Source organism: Pipistrellus kuhlii, unplaced genomic scaffold (assembly GCF_014108245.1).
Source record: "Pipistrellus kuhlii isolate mPipKuh1 unplaced genomic scaffold, mPipKuh1.p scaffold_m20_p_5, whole genome shotgun sequence".
Taxonomy (NCBI): domain Eukaryota; kingdom Metazoa; phylum Chordata; class Mammalia; order Chiroptera; family Vespertilionidae; genus Pipistrellus; species Pipistrellus kuhlii.
In genome coordinates this window covers 22995576-23011517 of record NW_023425551.1, presented here as the reverse complement: position 1 = coordinate 23011517, position 15942 = coordinate 22995576, and the positions used below count along the sequence as shown (strand labels likewise).

At 36.2% G+C, this 15942-nt stretch overlaps 1 protein-coding gene across 4 annotated transcripts in view; it reads left to right on the top strand.

Annotated features, from left to right (window-relative positions):
- Positions 1-15942, top strand: part of HIVEP2 (HIVEP zinc finger 2) — a 170763-nt gene that overhangs the window by 127633 nt on the left and 27188 nt on the right. Inside the window, exons 3-5 of one of the 4 annotated variants that reach the window (XM_045572783.1) lie at positions 3014-3092; positions 8047-8140; positions 14257-14348. The gene's annotated coding sequence lies outside the window, so the exon portion shown is untranslated. Of the gene's footprint in view, positions 1-3013; positions 3093-8046; positions 8141-14256; positions 14349-15509; positions 15515-15942 lie in introns of those variants that run through there. The other 3 variants (XM_045572784.1, XM_036415029.2, XM_036415030.2) reach the window with 3 other exon arrangements.

The following is a 15942-nucleotide window of genomic DNA, read 5'->3' as shown; positions in this document are numbered from 1 at the left end:
AATGTTGATGAGTATCTAAAAATTGCAGCAATAGAGTCACACTTCAGCTGAATGTGGTGATGCTCTGTGTCCTGGGTTTAATGCCTCAGATCTTAAGCCACTTAGAGTTTTTTAATGCCACCCAGCTGTGCTGTAGCCCAGACACTCATCTGAAATAATGGGAAAATATTTGCTTCTTACTTAATCCAATTTCCGGGAAACTTCTTGGGCAACAATAAGGTTTTTAACATTCTACAGGGTGGGGATAAAGACAAGTGGTGACAGATTTTAGTAACGTGACCTGCAGTTGAAGAGAATCTGTTACTCATTGGCATTAAGTGCTGTCTGGATTTTCGTGAACCAGGAAGTAAGGTAAAGTTCAAGCTAGTCAATGGTGCCGGGAAAGGAGTTGGTATTGATGTATAGCTCCTTGCTAGCTTGCCAAAGGGCCATTTCGCCCACTAATTAGATCTCAGCCCAGAGGCTTCATTGCTTTCTGATGTCACTAATTTGCTACTTTACCACCTTGAACTTTAATTTCAGTTTCAGGATGCATTATAGCAATTAGTTGACAGAACTCTGATGTTTGAAAGTTTTACAATGTTTAGGGGTGGGGAACACTTTTAGAAAATGTTAATATTTCAAATAATTTGTTGATCTTGAAGCTACCAGCTAAGGACCAGAAATTCACTAATATGTAATCATTCTTCTGTAGGATCAGAAGGATCAAATTACAGTATGAATATCCAACTTCCCCACAATGATGCCTGATGGTCCCTCTCCCCCCTTTCTTAGTATTATAGCACCTCACAGGGGGATGGCTCCCTGAGGTTGGCAAAATTCATATTCTCATCTGTCTATTAGGGACACTGGGCTGCACTGGAGGCCTGAATGGCTTTCCTGCTGATAAGCTGAGAAAGGAGTTACATTTCATGGTGTGTCATTCTGTCATTGTGCGTTTATGTGTGTGTGTGTGTGTGTGTGTGTGTGTGTGTGTGTGTGTGCAATGCACATGTTACATATATAATATCTATAATATGTGAAATAATTATGATATTTATATTACATTTAATAATTTTTATGTTATGAAATACAATGAAAAAAGTTTGTCTTTTTAATATTTTTGTGCTTTAAGTGATACCTGCACTGAGACAAAATCTACAGACATACACACACATATTCACATGTCTTGGAATACGTGCAAAATCAAACAACCATTTTCATTTGATATGTCTGTTATTCTTATAACTCAAATAATAAAAGTCAAGTACCTACCTACTTTTATAAATATAATGTTTTCCTTTATTTACAGCTGCTGGAAATTATTTAACTCTGCTAGTATTTTAAAAAGAATTCTAATACTTTGTATTTATTTGATCCAGATATTATTCTGAACTGTTTACACGTGGCATTTCATTTGATACAACAAATTTGAACATTTTGTGATCAGTAAACAGATGTTAAAAATATCAGTAATTGGATCAAGGCTCTGAGAATTGAGATCCAGTTCCAGCTTAAGTTCAGAGTACACGCACTTCCCCTGTCTTCCTGGGGTCATCCTTGACCCTGAGCACTGAGGAGCAGAATTACTTATTGTTTGGACAGAGTGAGTTAGGTGTAAAATTGCCACCCAGGTGAAAGACTATTCAACCTTCCTGTTTCTTGACTGCCTGCTTCTTCATGGGCTTGTCAGTAGATCTTAGAAGTGAGAAACACCAACCAATGCCACTTAACCATAGCATTTGTATGATGTCTCTGATAGGGGGAACAGAGAACCTAACTCAGCTCTCTAAAGCAAAAGCAAACATGATTGGCTCATGCTCCTCGCAGTCCAGAGATAGTTGCTTTTAGGCTCAGCTTGATCCAGAGACTGAGAAGCCTTCAGGATCTGTTGGGTTTTTTGTTTGTTTGTTTTTGTGGGGATTCTTTTGGCTCTGTCCCTTCTGTGTATCAGATTTGTAACTAAGCGGGCTCCTTTCATGGTAGTAGTAGTGACAAAAGATTCCTGTCTTCCTCTCCTCATCACACAAAGCAAAGGAAGAGAGAGTCTTTTGTGGCTCTTCCAGAGGAAGACACTCTTCCTTCATGGTTGACAGACATTACCTATTGTTACCAAGAAGCTCATTGCAATTATTGATAACTAGAGGCCCGGTGCATGAAATTTGTGCAGTCTGGGGAGGGGGTCCCTCAGCCTGGTCTGCACCCTCTTACAGTCGGGGACCCTGTGGGGGATGACTGACTGATGGCTTAGGCCTGCTCCCCAGGTGCTGCACTTGCCAGCCATGAGCCCAGCTTCTGGATAAACAGTGCTCCCCCTGTGGGAGTGCACTGACTACTAGGGAGCAGCACCTGTCTTGAGCATCTGCCCCCTGATGGTCAGTGCATATCATAGCAACCAGTTATTCTGCTATTCAGTCGATTTGCATATTAGTCTTTTATTACATAGGATAATCTTTTTTTACATAAAATCACTACATTAGAAGCAAAGGGAAAAATTTTCCAGATATATGTGTACATATTGTTTGGCCACCCCAAGCACTTATGTACACATGGGAAACCTGTAATTCAAGAACAACCTTTGTTTATAATTTTGAATGACATCATCTCCATTTACTTTCTGAATGATTTATGCCTATTTTACCTTAAAATCCTAAAAACTGATTCTTTGAAAAGAATATTTTATTTACTTACTATTGACAAGTATTTTCCTTATTTCAAGTAGGTTGTGAAGCAACTTAGAATTAAATATTTTAAATCAATTTGGGTATATTTGTGCAGATGATTTAATTAATTCCTAAACATAAAAAATTACAACTCAGAACTTTTAAGTATTACTATTTTACACTCTTTTTATATCACAGAAAGGAAACCAAATAGCAATATAGTCACTTAACATTTTCTTTAAGATGTTTCTGCCAGAGAAAATTAGCTGACAATATGAAAACCCTTCATTGATAGTTTCCTTGTGATGTGCTTATATTTTTTGGTTCTGAGGACCATATCTAAATTGTTTCCTTTCTCTTGCCTTTGTAAGGAACTCCAGCCTCTGTTCCTTTTTCTCCACAAAGAAAAAAGAAAGGAAGATCTGTTTTATCAACAAGTCATGGTAGCAGGTAAGGAAGCAAGGTTTCCACAGGCTCATATATTATACTGTTTCTTTCCCCCTATGCACTTATCTCCAGTTTCTGAAATATGGATTTTAATGTTAATTGCGATGAGAAGGGACTGTAATTGTCCAAAGGGCTGTGGTTAAAATGTAGAAAAACAGCCAAAACTGATTTGGCTCAATGGATAGAGCGTTGGCTTGGGGACTGAAGGGTCCCGGGTTCGATTCCGGTCAAGGGCATGTACCTTGGTTGCAGGCATATCCCCAGTAGGGGGTGTGCAAGAGGCAGCTGATCGATGACTCTCTCTCATCGATGTTTCTAACTCTCTATCTCTCTCCCTTCCTCTCTGTAAAAAATCAATAAAATATATTTAAAATAAATAAATAAATAAATAAATGTAGAAAAACATTAAGAGTGAACCTGTCATGTGTCTTTAAGGTTAAAGTGCTTTCGTTTTTATGGACTGGGTATCACCAAGCAAGTGTGAATATTTAAGGGTTTTTAAGGGCATTAATGACTCTCCTACCCCCATATTAAGTGAACTATCTTGGCTGAAACCTGTTTGGCTCAGTGGATAGAGCATTGGCCTGAGGACTGAAGGGTTCCGGGTTTAATTCTAATCAAGGGCACGTGCCTTGGTTGCAGGCACATCCCCAGTGGGGGGTGTGCAGGAGGCAGCTGATCAATGTTTCTCTCTTATTGATGTTTCTAACTCTCTCTCTCTCTCTCTCTCTCTCTCTCTCTCTCTCTCTCTCTCTCTCTCTCTCTCTCTTTCTCTCTCTCTCCTTTCCTCTCTGTAAAAAATCAATAAAATATATTTTTTAAAAAGTAGAGGTTGGTTTAAGTCTTGACATGGATTATAAACTTGTTAAAGTACATGTGTCCAAATCTGATTTTTTACCCTATGGATGCTCAACAAATAAAAAAGTATTCATCCAAACCCTTCAGTACACTGTACTGGGTTTGTGTGTAGGATCTGCCAGTATAAGTTATCTGTGTCCAAGAATATGTCAGACGTATTTACCATGTGTGCTGCTGAGCTTTGACAGTAACTGAAAATTTGACCGTGTCTCAAAGATAATATAATCTGACCATATTATTTCCATATTATTCATATGCAATTCCTTAGAGAAGGAAAATAGTTTCTCTTGAGTTGTATTATATGTACCTTTTCTGTTATATTTATGAAATCTTCCCTTTCCTTGGAATCAAAACAGTTGAAGACTGAAAGAAAAGATGAATATTTGGGGGGTTTTCACATTCCTTTTATATACCGGAACCAATTAGTTTTTACAGTTGTGCTGCCCAAACACTATTGAAATGTACATATATGTTCAATTTTCTAAACAGTTTCCAGCTACATTTATTGTGTTCTTTTGTATCAGTCCCCATTCTTGAAGTATATATGTATACATATTAGTAAATGGGAACCAAAAGTAGGAATAGTACTTGAAACTAGAAATGATGTTAGTGATCAAAATATGTGCCAAGAAGGCTTAGGTACTTCCTAGAAGTTGTTTCCAAATAAAGACCTTAGCTTACCAGCAGCTAACCTAAATGGGGACACTTAATAGGCTTAAAATGTAGGATCTGTAAAGCCAGTTTTCAGTAAGAATAAAATTATTCCTCTTTTTAATATATTTTTATTGATTTCAGAGAGGTAGAGAAAGATAGAAACATCAATAATGAGAGAGAATCATTGCTCTGCTATCTCCTGCACACTCCACACTGGGGATCGAGCCCACAATTCAGGATGTGCTCTTGATCAGAATCGAACATGGGACCCTTCAGTCTGCAGGTCAACGCTCTATAGCCACTGAGCCAAACCAGCTAGGGCTAGAATAAAATTATTCTTGTATAGACACATCAGATAAAGTTCTCCCGTGGGAATTAATTTTAAATAGACAATTAAAATTGTATACCACACAGCTCCTTTTTGATGTTAAATAAATTAGAATTGATATATCACTTTGTCCATAGTAGCAATCAATGCATATTTTAATAACCATTGAATTGGGTGGGGTAGAGTGAACATGGTATAGAATAATTTTCCTTTGATAAATTACTCACTAAAACACTGGGGGGAAAATCACCTTGGTCGCTAATGACACCATAAAAAATGAATATTCAGGCCATCAAATAATATTTAAGTGTTGATAGAATTTAGCACAGCATAACTATTACAATGTCTTCCTTTATGTAGTAATATAGAATTATGAGATAAAATACCTTTAATTATTATATTCTCTTCCCCACAGGAGTCCCCCTTTATCTCATTATCTTTAAAAAGAAAAAAAGAAAAAAAAGAACAGTTTATTGAGTACCTACTATGACAGGAATCCTAGTTACGATGACCATGATTGGGAGAAATTACTGTTTTGATTTCTGAGTGAAGAAAAAAGGGTAAAAAATATTAAATAAATTGTCGAAGATTATACAGCTACAAGGTATTAGAACCAATACAAGAGTATGGATTTCCTGACTCAAAATCCAATATTCTTTTCTTTATCTCTTTTCTCCCTCATTCTAACAATTTTATGTACTTTGCAAAATTGCGTTAAATTATTATATTAGTCTTCACAGCCTACCATAAAAAAAAAAAAAGGAGCCTCAGACTTGGTGGTTTAGCAGAAAAGTATTTCTTTTAGTCCCATTCTGAAACCTAACTTGGCTTTTCTGCAGCCACCACCTTACTGTGTGCTCACACAGCCTCTTCCTCATGTTTATGTGGAGGGAGAAAATGAGCAAGAGCTCTCTGAGGTCTCTACTTATAAAAAACCTGTGCGATCAGGACACTACCCTTGTGACTTCATTAAACCTTAGTTACTTCCTTAGAAGCCCCATCCAAATATAGCCATATTGGGGGCTAGGGCATCATATCTGAATTTTGGAAGAACAAAAACATTCAACCCATATCAATTGTGAGAAAATTTCAGGTAGAGGAATTCAACCAGGCACTCCTTCCTCGTTCTGGTGCCTGGAGTATACATGAGACTCTCAACCTAGATACAAGGGCTTAAGTTTGTTCTAAGCCAGGCTTGAGTGAGCTATTGTCATCCTGTACAGTTGCCTCAGACTAGACTCTAAGTTGGCTCTATATCCTGGTATTATCTGAAATTGTAATGACCAAGGCCCAGGCTAAGTCTTTGAGGGCAGTTATAACTCATAATAATAACAGTCACAATAACACTTGAACAATTGCCATGTACCAGTTACTTTTGGCTAAGTGTTTTGGGTTCTTTGAAATTTAATGTGTTTTATTGAAATCTCACAATTGAATGATATTTGATTTTGTTACTTTCTTTATACTGAGAGTTCATGGTCATGTAAATGCTTGATTCTTGATTTATTTGAACGTAGGTGCTTTAAATACCACCCCATTCTGCCCTTCAAGTTAGCAAGTAGGCCAAGATCTTGATAGTGAGGTAAATGTGCTCTAAGACTGCAAAAGGTAGGAATATTCATGAGCAAACCCAAGGGATGGCTTTTTATATCTTGTGAGCCATTGATGTCACCATTGTCCTACTTGTCTTCACCATTGCTAAGAGCAGAGGCAGAAGTTTGTGGCTGAAGCATTGCCCTGATGCTTTAAGTTCTAATCCAGAAGTCATCTTTCATTTCCTCTGGTTTTCCATTATCTTCACATTTCTATGTTTGGAATAAGTAAAGCACAGAGACTCAGTATCACACGTCACTGGTCTTTAGCAATTAAAATGACCACTCCAATCAATAAGGAGACAGGATAGAAAGTGTGAGAAATTGGAGAGTCCAAGTTAAATTAATAGCTTATTGTTCACATTTTGGGTAAAGATATGTAAGCCTAACTCTTAATCAATTAATTTAATTACTGTGCTGAATTGAGGTTCTTAATGAAGGGTAAAGTGGTTGGATGTTTAAACGTACTATATTTGGTTACAAAAAATACACAGTTCTGGCTTTTTCCCTACATAAATGTATAGTATTAAAAAAATATAAAAAAGTTTCCTTTTGTGTTTGGTAGCTGAAAATGTCCCAGAAATTTTTAAATGAATCCTTTTTTGATTAGGTTTGCTCAAGTTTCCCAAAGTCCACTTACATGAGTCACTTACACCCTATGAGTTTCAGGATCCTTGACTGTTGGATATGGTGTTGGACTTGACTAGATCCTTTCCAAGCACTATGATCCAAGATATATGATGATCTTTTTCAGTCATTAAGCCAAAAAGGTGTTTTCCCAGGTGCTGGACATATACACATGGTATAATCACATTCATTCATTAGTTCATTTATTCACATTTATGTTATTCATTCAATCACTCAGCTGACAAATATTTGTTGACTTTCTACTCTGCCAGCCATTGTCTTATGTCCTATAGGACATTCAATTGGCTTTTTAACTTTCAATATAGTCCATATGTGATGAATATAAGTAATTAATTCAATAAGGTAAGGAATCTATATTTTAGATATTAACTAAGAGTTTGATCTTTGAAGACTAAGTAACATTTCTAAAATTAGTGTACTTCACTGTTTATATTTACAGTAAAAAGGAAAGCTCTGTAGCTGTGCTTTCAAATAACCTTTATACTGGATATAAAGATTTTTTAAATTGTCTTCAATGTACTGTTTATAATGGTTTATAGTTCATTATCTTCAGAGTTTTATTTAAAAACAACAGAGGTAAATTTGTATATTTTATTATGTTGCAGAATTTATCAGGTGACCAGAAAACATATATCAGGGACTCAGAAGATTTAGGAAAAACCCTTTATATGCAGATGTACTAATATGGTGACTCAGGGGAGTTGGTTTCCAAAGCATGAGTACCAAATGCAGAGGGTCTCTCTCATTTATCCCCTTTGTCTCCCCAAATATGGACGCATGGGACCTTATAAATACCTGCTTGAAATGAGTATTTTTCCAGTGGAACCTTATAAATACCTGCTTGAAATGAGTATTTTTCTATCCTTAAACTTCATAGGCCATGATATATTCCAAGATGAGTCTAAAAATATGAATGTCATTCAGAATTTATCAGTATGCCAGGGGAGTCCCTGAATAACCAGGAAGCACAGGTTATTATACAGCTTTTCTGGTTATTTCATTTGGGTAAAGCATGGCTTCCATTTGAACTACCTATTGGTTCTTTCCTGGTTGTTCAAGCCCTGCTTGGTCATAGGTTTTCTAGAACTCTGACAATAACTGTTGTTCATGTTATTTGCTGTGTGCTAACTTTAGGTCCATTTCTAAAGTCTGGAGGGATAGTACCCTGTCATTTATTCTTTGTGCTGAACCCGTCCTGGGCCAGTGTTGAATCAAGATTTTCTTTTTGGTTTACTGATGTTGTATGCCTCTTCACTGGCAGGCATACTGGTCAGTTTCCTGACTGTCAAAAATTTTAAGAGAGGAGTTAGAATTGATGATTTCAGAAGCTCAATTATTACAGGTGGTTATGCCTATCTGGTTAGATTATTTGTCATTGGCCTCACATTGATTTCTTTTTGAAGGATATTTATTGTGTGTAGGCCTATTGTAGGAAAACTGAGGACAGTTCTTTTTCATCACATCTGAGAATCACTTGTAGCATGAAGTATGGAATGCAGTCCAAGTTTTCAGCTGTGCTTTTATTGCTTTTTGTATTATTTACATGGATGTGGGAGGCTGCTCTTTTCTAAGAGATGGATTTTTCTTCAGACAAGGTCAGCCTGCTTTGTGTATTCCTATGAATATAATAATAGTTGATTATTTGATTTCTCTATTTTCTTTGTTTACATAATCCAAAGTTAACTTTTGCCTTTCTTTATGCTAATTTGGCATATCCAGGAGTAAAAAAAAAAAAATTGGAAAAAGAATCATGACCTTGTTTACATATCCCGGAGCAACCAAAATAGTAAACATATAAACATAAGCACTTAAAAGATAAAACATGAGAAAGCAATACTTTGGAGTCAGAACTTAGTTATGGCATATTTCTTATTAGAATAGTGGTCAAATATTGCTCCTTTTGTCTTCTTCAAATATTTAGTTAGCAAGTAAATATTTAGGATAGCTTGGCAAGAAGTAGTTATTTACCTGCCATAATATTAAGGGATAAAGCAGAGGGAAGAGAAAGGAAGGGTAAGAAAAATAAAAATGGGAATGTAAAAATAAAGATATGTCACAAATGAGAGAAAAAAAGATTTTTAATTATTTGAAACATCTAATTGGCCTTGACTTTTTGCAAAAACAAGACAGCTTACATCATTCTGCAGAACTAGTGCGTGTGGAGATGGGGTGACTAGGTGCTCACCTCCATGGTGAATTCTGGATATTATGATCCAAAGTGTTTGCTTGTATTGACTATCAATGAAAGAACTGCCCTTGCTTTGGACATGATCTCATGACTTGACTTAAAATATGTACTTTAAAAAGTTTTTAATTATTTGAACATAAAAAAAAGCTTGATAATGAAAAATAGCTTATGCTAAAAAAAATGGTTGAGAATGAATTAGTTTTGTTTTGGATACTAAATAATTTATTGCTTGTAGAAAATGATTGCTTTGACAGCTAATTTTGCTACCATGTATTCATTTTGGAAAAATTAAAAATTTAATTTTGTTAAAATTTTCATTTTATTTTCTATAAAAGTGGATAAATAGTTCAATGGAGCACAGGTTTTAGCTACTGTTATTCTCTTCGATTAGCTTTAAAGATTGGATGATAAATGCCTTGCTTATCTTAAGTTCAATATCATTTATTATTCATTTTTCATTTCTTTACTCAATTAGTGCCTACAATAAGGCCAGGTTACTAAGCTTCAAATAAAAGGAAGTAGGCCTGGCGGATGTGGCTCAGAGGTTGAGCCACCTACCAAGTGTCTCTTACCTTACCATTCCAGACACTGCAAAGTGGATCAATGGGCCAGTTTAGAACCTTTTTTCTTTTTCTGGTGGGATTAATAAAGTGTATCTTGTGCATTTATTTATTTTTCAGGACTTACCTTTACCTACTACTTTTAAATCTCTTTTACTATATTCTAAAAATAGTTCTTCTCTAATGTATGAAGAGTAGCATTCATTCCTTTATATGTAATACAATACTTAAACACTCCTTTTAACCAAGAAACATGTTGGTCACATCTTGTTTCGAGATCCTATGCCATTTTTCATAGAGTTATGCAAATAATAATTATTTTTAATTGTGACAACTCTCATCTAACGTATAACTGGCTTATCTTATCAGCTCTTCTATTAAAATTACGATCTAATGTGTATTCTTTTAACTTCAGGAAAAAAACAAGAATGATGGAAGATACTTATATTTGCATGAGAAGTTTGCTAATGAGACTTCAATATCTTGCAAGATTCATCAAAAAGTCATATTAAATTATTAAGCCATAACTTGTTTTAAAATAATTTGAAATAATAAAGACTTAAAATAATAAAGCATCCTGCCAACAATGGATAGTTTAAAAATCCCTCTCTGCCTGCCTATCATCTATCCATCTATTATTTCTAATCATAGCTCAATATGACCTCTGACCCTTGCTTAACTTAGTGATTTAGTGATAATAACCTGTAAGCATCTAAGAATAAATATCTAATGCCAAGAATTTAGCCTCTAAAGGCTGAGAGGCTACTGAGAAAGAAACAATAATACTCAAACTTTTTAAGTGTTTGTTATAAATAGAAAATAGAGGATTGGAAACTATTTTTAAGGAACTCTTCTACAAACCTACAGGTAACATAAGACTCAGTCTGTATATTGTTATTAAATTAAAAGGTAATTTTCACCTCACACTGAGGAATGGAATTTAAATGACTGGGGATATTTAACAAGATTTGTTAACATTATTTTCTGAAAACTTATTAGTTTTATTGAATATTAAATCTTCATTGCATGGTGATTTTTTTAAATCTAGTAAGCTAGAAGTAAAATTAAAGTAATGAAAATCTCTTTCTTTTGTTCCATTGTTTAATAGTGTACAGTGTGAACTGTTGTTTTCCATGGAACAGAAGCATGAGTTGTCATACCACATTCTCAGGAGCTATTGGGGAAAATATTTTTCTTTTATTTTGTTGAACAAACTAAGGCACAAAAACTCATCTAAAACTGATGCATAATTACTTTTCTAAGATAGTTATCACCATGTCTTTATTATAATAGTACCAATAATTATCCCCCTCGGAGAGGCCATTACTGATTCCAATTTGCAACAAAATGATTTGTGTAAAATCTCAGAAATTGGTGTCATATCTCTCATGTTAATATTGTCTAAATCTTTGCTTTAAAATCACACTAATTGCCTAGAAGTTTCTGTGAGGTAAAATATAAGTGCATCATTATCACGGATTTTTAAGTTCATTAAGGGCAAATTAGATATTGACAAAGTCATGAGTTGTAAGTCATATGACAGAAACAGATTCTGGATCCTCTTTTGAGTGAAAAGGATTTTTTGTAATATAAAATTCCAGAAATAGTCTTTGCCAGTGTTTCTCAGTGGTTAAAGCATCAGCCAGCACCTGGAAGGGTCGAGGGTTTGATTCCCCTTAAGGGCAAGTACTTGGTTTGTGGACTTGTTTCTGGCCCCCAGTCAGGCTGCTTTCTGGAAGCAACCGCTTGATGTGTCTCTCTCACATCTACATTTCTCTCTCTCTCTCTCTCTCTCTCTCTCTCTCTCTCTCTCTCTCTCTCTCTCTCTCTCTCCCTCCCTCCCTCCCTCCCTCCCTCCCTCCCTCCCTCCCTCCTTCTTCCCTCTTTTTCTCTCTCTCTCCTCCCTCTCCCTCTCCCTTTCACATTCTCTAAAATCAAAAATCAATGGAAAAAAATCTTCTGGTGAGGATAAAAAAAATATAAAAAATAAATAAAATAAAATTCCAGATGCATATGCATGTCTTGAGGCAAGTGTTTTCTGTGGCCAATAACCAGAGCCCTGGAAAGTAGGGGTCGAAAAGCAGTCAGAACTGGAAACATCCCGCTGTCACCACTTGTCTTGGGGGCTCTCACCTACTCTGCTTTGCCTGTGGAGGTTGTTAGTAGGAATGATGATTTCTGGGTTAGGGAATGGTTGGGAGCCTGTCTATAGTTGCTCCACAGTTACCAGTTGTGGGCTAGCTTCCTGTGAATTATGTTCTCCTTTTCCCTTCTTACCTCTTAGTTCAGTGACTGTAGGATTGCCAATCATAGGTAGTGACTCAATAGTGCAAGTTATGGTTCCCAATATAGAGCAATATTTATAGAATCTTGGCCCATTTTTGTCTTGGTGAATTTTGCTCGGAATGTAAAGTAGCTTGGTGATTTATTTGTTTTCTGAAGGATGCCATGCTTTACTTTAGCTTAGAGTCATATTGCCGAGGTGTAATTGTGGTGTGTGTTTTTTAAGTATTAAAACTTGATTTCTTTTTCTTCAAAAAAGGGGTGCCATTTGGTTTGTTAAAAATATACCTATAGTTAATTATTTTTTTAAAATATATTTTATTGATTTTGTACAGAGAGGAAGGGAGAGAGATAGAGAGATAGAAACATCTATGAGAGAGAGTCATCGATCAGCTGCCTCTTGCACACCCCCTACTGGGGATATGCCCGCAGCCAAGGTAATGCCCTTGACCGGAATCGAACCCGGGTCCCTTCAGTCCCCAAGCCGACGCTCTATCCATTGAGCCAAACCGGTCTCGGCACCTATAGTTAATTATTTATTATCTTATAGAACATATATGTCCTTTCTTTTTTTAGGACACTGCCACCATTCCCTTGGTGTTTAATCAAACGTGCTCTTTGGTTCGATGAAGCTTTCACTTTTGCAAATAGTAGAGCTTGTCAAGTGTCATTTTAAGTGCCAGCAAATGGTTGATTTGAGGCAAGAAGAACAAAGTGTAAGAAAGAAAATAAATCTAGCATTCGCTTAATAATTTGCCCTTTGCAGCAACACAATCTTATCTGACCACCCACATTCATCTGGTTGCTGATGTGGTTCTTGCCTCAATTGCAGAAGCTATTTTCGCACCTTTTGTGTCTTTTGAGGAACTGAGTGGGCCTGCTTGCTTATAATGATTCAGGTCTCAGTGTGCACAGGGTGTCCCAAAGTGCTACTGCAGTGATGAGCAGAGCGGAGGGGGACAATTAAGCAAGCTTCTTCCTTTAAGCACTTTGAATGTTCTCAGGCACTGGTACTAGATTAAGGCTTATCTTAGTTGTCATGTATTGATACTATAGTCCTGCCTATGAGACCATTGCTTTTCTGGTAGAAAGAGCAATTTTTTAAAAATATGAGAAAAGCCCAGCCAGCATGGCTCAGTGGTTGAGCATTGACCTATGAACCAGGAGGTCACCATTCAAACATTCCTGGTTGGGGCATATGCCCAGGTTGTAGGCTTGATCCCCAGTGAGGATGTGCAAGAGGCAGACATCAAAGATTCTCTCTCATCATTGATGTTTCTCTCTCTCTCCATCTCCCTTCTTCTCTGAAATCAATAATATATATATAATTATTTTTTTTTTTAATGAGCACATATACAATAACCATCTAGGGGAGTTTAAAACATTTTATATGGGCCTTTTATACTTGGTGCTAAACCATTTTAAGAGGCTTAACTGATGAATCCGTTTGGATTAAATAGTATCAGTGACCTTCCATGCCTCTCTTTGGATCAGACTTGGATAAATATTGATTCTCAGGATAAGAAAGTACCTTTCTTTGCTACTTACCAGGGTTTGTTAAGTGTCAGGATTTTACTTTGGTTGGTTTTGGCTTCCTATTTTAGAAAGTAATTTCAGCACAGAACATAACATTGCTGATGTAAACTATAGAAAAGAATTCGCTACGAGGTCCTGAGACTTCATCCTATGGAGTTTAGTTTTGTGAGAATCTCAGCTATAGTGCAGAATTGTATTCTGGACTCCGGTGGCATAATTTCTATGTTAAACTTTTAACTCTAGCCTTATTTTCTTAACAGCCTCCACTTTTGCTGTTACTGTAACTTTTCTTTTAATATAAGTTCTAATTCCAAAGATTTAAACTATATTAAAAGACAGGAGTTTTTTTTGTTTTTTGCTTTCCTTTGGGGGGGGGGGGGAGTCTTCTTGAGAGATCCAGTTCAATTCCCTCCCCTGCCCCCTTCTTCAGGGAAGGCAGTTTCTGTGAGTAAAGAATAAGCATGCCTATTAAGTTCACTACAGTGTCATCATTGTTTAAACCTTCTTGTTCATCTTTTAGATTCCCAGAAGTGGTGCATGAGTTGCTGTGGGAGAGTTGGCACCGTGGAAGGCAGACATTTGTGGTGCAGTTTGGTGATATGAGAATAACAGGTTAATAACTAAAATTTATTCTTTTAGTCTATTGTTTTTACATTTAACCTGAAAAGCTATGATGCACCTATCTATAAACATACTTTGTCATCAAATCTGGGGGAGCAAAGTATATGCTATTTAGAGAGAAAAGTGTTATGAATATTTGGTTTGACTTAATTTTGTTTTTCATGAGAGACTAGTTTAATTATAGTTTTTGAATGAGATAGCCTCATGTAGGAGAATTCCTTTCTGGCAAAGTTTATTTTCATGTCAAATTCAACTTAGTGGTAACCCCTAATTACTTTTGCTTTATAATGGGAAAATATTTCACTAGAAAAATAAATTGCAGATATAAAAATATTGCAAAAAATGCATGACAAAATATGAAAATTCGCGAGTCACAGTCAAATCATAATATTTTTTCTTTTCTCCAAAAGTTATTTGAATTGCTTGGCAGGCTTTTATGAAATATACAGTATCTTCCTCTTATTGGTGACTTGCTCATTTTAGGTAGAACAGGGGTTGTTATGAGAATTTTTGCTAATAAAAGAAGCATTTGTAATGACTTTGGCTCTCAAGAAGGTGCCCTTTTTAATCCTTCTGTGGAAATAAGTCTGTATTCAGCTGGACTCTGGCACTGGTCACAGTTTTTAGTAGAACCTTTTTCCTCTCATATGTGTCATGGTGCTCTGAGATACTCATCTATTTCTTAAAATATTTTGGGATTGATCTCTGGTATTTGAAAAGCAAATGTACAGCAATGGCCTCTAAAATTTTGTTCACTCATTATCATAAGACCTATGTTTGTTTATACGAGTAAAATGGTAACACTAAATTCTCAATTAAAAAAAAGACCAAATAACCATTTTATTTTATTTTTAAATGTTTCAGTATTAAAATATTGGAAGGAGAGAAGTGATGTCTGTGGCCAGTCATTTTAACCCATTATTATTTAGGATGTTATTATTTAATGCTCTCTTGACTTTTGCCTCCACTCAAGTAATGATTAATTTCCTGAGGTGAAGTTGGGGTTTTTTTTTGTTTTTTTTTTAAGATAGTGTTTTTCTAAGCAAAAGATCCCAGATTGACAAGCCTGGACACTGTGGGCCTTTATTCATGTGCAGAGCGAGCCTGCCTTCCTGCCAATCCCACCCAGCCGCTATCCTGAGGAGACCTCTGTCAGGGTCTGTGCAGGAGGCTGCTCTGTGCCTTGCCTTTCAGGCCTGTCTGAGGAAGTGATTTAACTGCTTGCCAAATATGTTTGAGTGGGACTGTGAAGAGGGGCCAAAGGACAGGGCACACTTTTAGGAAAATGGCAACCTTTCCATGAAGTATATCATTTTCTTTTCTTTTTTAAAAAATATACTTTTATTCATTTCAAAGAAGAAGGGAGAGGGAGAAAGAGAGATAGAAACATCAAAGATGAGAAAGAATCAGTAATTGGCTGCTCCTGCATAACCCCCTTTGGGGATCAAGCCTGCAACCCAGGCATGTGCTCTGACCAGGAATTGAACCATGACCTCCTGGTTCATAGGTCAATGCTCAACCACTGGAACATGCCAGCTGGGCTCATTTTCTTTTCTTTTGCTCGGTTCCTTTAATTCCATTACCA